Consider the following 5,627-nt stretch of genomic DNA (forward strand, 5'->3'; position numbering starts at 1 on the left):
TGTGTGTGGTGGTGGGGTTGTGTTGCGGTGAGGAAGGAAGGTTGTAGAATCAAGCGACTACGAGACTATGGTTAGGGTGTCAGCGCGCCTGTATCGAGCATGACAGTAAACATAGGGTTGTTACGAGTTGGAATTGGCTCGACAGCAATGTTTTTTTTTTTTTTTTAATGCATGAGTAATTAAAAGTGAGCATGCATTTAATAATCTAATATTTCCAGTCTAATTGTGGACAAATGATTCAAAATTATCAAATTACTAAGCAATTGATTTGGGTCTTAAAGTGATGATGAAAAGCATAAATGGTTGAAGGCAGCTAACAGATTTTATGTGTATATTTAACCAGGCTTTTTGTTCTTTATTTCTTTTGTTCTTCATTTTGTAAGACACTATTAACAATTTTTTTTTTTTTTGCAGCATTCTAAATGATTTTTATTTGAAATAGCTAAAGTGCTTTTAATGTATAAATTCCAAATACTCTCCACATTCCTGAACTGAAATATAAGCCCAGGGTTATGTATATTCCTTTTTGATTAAAAAAAGTGAGAACACAATTTAATCTCAAATTAGTGAGGAAAGTATTAATAAATCAAGAGTAGATTTAACTTTTTAATTTTTATGCTGATATTCTATTAACTTATAATTTCAGAGGTGTTTATTTTTCAGAAATTATTCAGATTTATAAATTAATGATAATTGGTGACTATAACAATCGTGATTTATTTTCAGAATAGCTTTGCATTCCAGTTGAAATAGCATTTGAGTCCTGAAATTTAAAGAATTATCCTTATTTATGTTGGAAAATTATCAAGAAGAAATTAGAATACAAGATAGTACTTCATTCCAGAAATCACATTAATGTGAGCCAAAGTTATCTGGGGGGGAAAAAAATTAAATCAAATAATAAAAACCTACATTGCTTGACAATAGAGTTTATTTTCAATCTGTGGTAAGTTCTATCAAACCTCACAGTACAGATAGCTCTTTCAAATGCTGTCACTACCAAGAGATTTCACTAACCAAATCATCTATTTCAGAAGATTAAAAAGGGAATGCAAATTTAAGGTACTGACTCGATACTCAAAGCATCATGAGAATACTAGGAACCAGTTTACCCTGTTCTACTGTCACTTCTTTTCAGTGGCCAGTTGCCTGCTCCATTCCTGCAATCTCACACCACCATAAAACTCTGCATTTGTCTGGAAGCTGTCAACCTCCTATCCAAAAGAACATTATGATGTTTTCTTTTTACCACCTAATTATTATTATGTTAGACACTGTATTTACTCCAAAGTGGTTTGGGGGTAGTTGATTAGGTTGGTCCATGTCAGGAAAGGCACAGATGTGGGCCAGAGGAGTCTGGTAAAGGCTAAACACAGAGGATGGGGCTGAGACAAAGGACTCTCTCCACTTTCCAGGAGGCAAACAGGCTGGCAGTGCTGCTGTGCTGGCAAGACAAAACCTTCTTGTGGTGGGTGGTCCATTGGGAGGTAATTGGAGCTCTGCAATACGTCCAGTACAATCAACAAAAGGGCACAATAGCTGCTCTGTAGGGAACTGGGGGAGAAGAATTTGTTTAAATAAAATCGCAAAGTTGTCACTATGTGAAAGCCATTCTCAAACGTTCTGTGCATCGTCTAAGGGAATGCAGATTGGGAATCATTTAGTCTCACGCCAAAGCACTGATAAAAAAGAAAAGTTTAATTTAAACAGGGTAATATAAAATGAAAGCCCACATATTGTTACTGTCAGCATGTGAATGTCACATAACAAACTCTTCTGTGAGGGGCTTCAAAGTATAAATGTTTACAAATGTGAAATTTTGTTCTTACGCTATATCCTCAAGACAGGAATTAGATGGGTCAACTCTTATAACCTGTCTAATTTTTATATTGCAATGAGCATTAAGTGTAAAAAATTATGAGTGCCCACTAGAAGAAAGAGCTATGGAATAAAATTGGCAGTGGTACTCTATAATATTTTATTCATAAAAGAAGTGTAGTACGTCCAAATCCTAGTGGTTATCTCTGAATGTGTTTTACCAACATGGCACTGTAGACGTGGAAATTATTGGAGGCCCCTGGGCTCAAACTCTAAAGAAATTAAGTCATGGCTAAACCAAATTATGTCCTGAGAAAGTAAGAATGGAAATTGTGGCCCAGGGCAAAGCACTCTAAGTCATTAGGTTAATGGTGTTGCTGCCATCAAGCGATTCTTCATTTGGATATTAAGAAGATCAGGAAGGACCGCTGACAACATTACAGACAAAAACAGAAGTTTCGTGAACAGAAAACTATTTTTTTCTGACACAGCTAAGTCATGTTCCTCAACCTGAAACCATTTGTTTTTACATTCTTTCTCTCTTGTTCTAAAGTTTGCAGAATAGATACAGTCTCATGGGAGAACTGGACCATTTTCCATCAGGTTATTTAAGTGTGCGGTAAAAAAAAAGAACTAAAAGTAAGGAACAAACTGGAACATGCAAAGGAAACTTCTTCCTATCCCGCCTCTATCTCTAATTTCTGTTGATAAACCAAGCCTTGTTTTGAAAAACATACCTAAAGAAAAATGTTCTCTATTTCTCTTTGAAGTAAGATGGTCTTCATACAGGCAGTGTAAATAGGATGCTGTAACTCATGCCTGTTGATCGGGTCACAGGAATGTTTGTTCCAGATGCAATTATGTGATCAAGCTGCTTTCTCCAAACCAACATGTTGATGTCCACAAGAAACTAGGAAAAACAAATAGCCATGCAAACATATCTATAAGCAAGAGAGTCTGTGAAAAGTTCATAGAGCAGAAAAGTATCCATCTTTCAAATATTGAACGAAGCTTGTTCAGAATAAGCTTCTCCATCCACAGAATCCTCCCGTTGTAAAAGCGGAGCAAGTGATGTGTAAAGCCCCCTTCCAGGACTGAATGTCCCCTCAGCAGAACAGAACAGCTGCCTTCAATTGTGACCAAAAACTACTCATCGAGCTGGGGGTTTCTGGTGACCTATCATGAATCATTTTAAGGGACTCTTCCCCAGATGTTTGATTTTTTTTTCTCCATTTCTTTTCTCCCTTCCTCCCCCAGGCCCTGGTTACCACTAATAAACTGCTGTCTGTCTGCATATGCCTATTCTAGGTATTTCACACAAGTGGAAGCAACCAAGATTTGACCTCTTGTGTCTGACTTATTTCACTCCAGACAATTGATTTTGATCAGGCTGACTTGTAGATTAGCTGTATAAAGTTTTATATTTATGATGTTGTTGTTATTGTTAGCTGTGAAGTCAGTTGCCGGCTCATGGTGACTGTATGCAAAATGGAATGAAATGCTGCCTGGTCCTGTGGCATAGCTATGATTCTTATGAGCAGTCTTAGATCAGACCATTGTGATCCGTAAGGCTTTCATCGGCTGATTGTCAGAAGTAGATTGCCAGGCCTTTCTTCCTAGTCCATGTTAGTATGGAAGCTCCTATAGAATCTGCTCGGCATCACAGCAACACACAAGTCTTCACTACATTGGCCAAGAATCAAACCCGGGTCTCCTACATGGAGGGTGAGAATTCTACCAGTGGACTACAAATACCCCACGGATTTATGGTGAGAGGATGCACTTTGTCTGAGAGTGAAGAGAAAACCCTCAGACCATCCCATTGCACTGGGTGTATAGAATCACAGGCTCTCTGAGCTGAACATTTAATAAATGTCATGTATTAGCTATTAGGAAATCCTGGTGGCATAGTGGTTAAGTGCTACCACTGCAAACCAAAGGGTTAGCAGCTCGAATCCGCCAGGCGCTCCTTGGAAACTCTATGCAGCAGTTCTACTCTGTTCTATAGGGTCGCTGTGAGTCAGAATAGACTCGACGGCACTGGGTTTGATTTTTTTGGTATTAGCTATTAAGTTGTTATGAAATACTATATAAAAATAGCTAGTACTGACGTCTTTTCTGATCATTTGAAACGACAGAGATACTAAATTCATAAGGAAAATAAGATAAAATATGATGTATTTACATTTAAAGTAGGCTTTAAATTTCTAGTAATTCAAATTTCAGATCACAAGTAATGAATTTTTTTTAACGGCTGAATTCAAAAGTGGTGCATAACCCCAGTTTAAGTAAAAACATGCCAATAGGCTATTGGCACACTATTAATATTCCAAGTGCCCAAACTTGCTCAATATACACTGATGTTATTTACAAATTTAGTTCACACAACCAGAAAATGTTCTAAAACTTGCTATCGTGATTCTTCTAGCCTCTGTGCCACTTATGTTCCTTTGGAAAAGTAGGTCTAGATATAGTCGTCTGCCTGTCGTTTTGGCATGGTAGATTTTCCTTTCATTCAGGAACTCCACGTACAGTACTCCCCCCATGATGCACTTTGTCGTTGGCCTAGTAGGCAGAGTTCTGTGATGAATAAGAATTATTTGCTTTCCTTAGACGAACACTTCCTGCAGATGCCAAGGTGCCACAGGAAGATAACGTTTTCCAGAGGCAGACTTTCGAAACGGGAAGCCTTAGGCACAGTTGCCTTGGAGTTCCCTTGAGATCTCAGGGAGAGAGAGAAGACACAGGAGGGCGGGCGAGACGCCCCTTCATCCAGGCAGACGCCAGTGTGGAAACGAGGAAGGTTCGGCGTCCCCAGGCCTCACCACCGAGCAGGAAGTCCCCGATGACCCTGGTTAGCGCAGGTCTGAGTGTACCCAGGCCGCTCAGCTTCTTGTGGATACTTCGTACGGTCCTGCCTTTGTGGCTTTGAGGCAGGCTTCTCTGTGAATGCCATGTAGCTTGAAAACAAGGACTTGAAAGTGTAGATGGTCTATGTTGCCTCTTCCATTCTGTCTAAGAATGTCTGTGGAACAATAGAGAGCAGGAAGTAAGCACCAAAGCTGCATTTTGATGTGGCCTTCTGCTGCTGATTAGGGACACGGGGAGCCCTGCTCTCGTTGCCATGACTCACCAGTGCACTCTGATTAAACACAGACATGGATTCAGTTACCACAGCATGTCTCAGCTTTGTTGTACTTCCTCCTAGCCTCACTTCCTGCTTCGGGAATGAATCCCCAAAGTCCACAGCCTCTCTCTTGGGCCCATCATGAAGAAGAGAGAGGAGGGGCTGTACTTTGGGATACACAGAGTCAGCTCAGAAATGGAACCTGGAGCTCTTGATTCGAAAACTGCTGTTGTGTCAGGCAGATTTGACAAGCACAGGGACCATGGGCCATGAAGAAGGGCACATTTGATGAAGAGAACTCAGGAACATGTCAGGGTCTGGTTTGATTAAATGTTCACTGCCCACAAGCAGTCTTGTGTGCTTTAACTTTCAAAATCTTCAGGCATTTATTTTTATATTGTCTGAGTCTATCACATTCATTGTTCGTGTGTACAGCCAGAGTCCACTGTTCCATATGGTTCACAAGGATGCAACTACATCTGCCTTGGGCCAAAACAGGAAACAAACGAAAAACTCGGACAAACCCATGGCCCTTGAGTTGATTTCAACTCACAGCCACCCACGAGTAAAACTGCTCCATAGAGTTTTCTTGGTGGTAATCATTACAGAAGCATGTCGCCAGGCCTTTCTTCCATGGCACTGCTGAGTGGGTTAGAACCATTAACCTTTAGGTTAGTAGACA

The sequence above is a fragment of the Loxodonta africana genome, chromosome 1 (genome assembly GCF_030014295.1).
Source record: "Loxodonta africana isolate mLoxAfr1 chromosome 1, mLoxAfr1.hap2, whole genome shotgun sequence".
Classification (NCBI taxonomy): domain Eukaryota; kingdom Metazoa; phylum Chordata; class Mammalia; order Proboscidea; family Elephantidae; genus Loxodonta; species Loxodonta africana.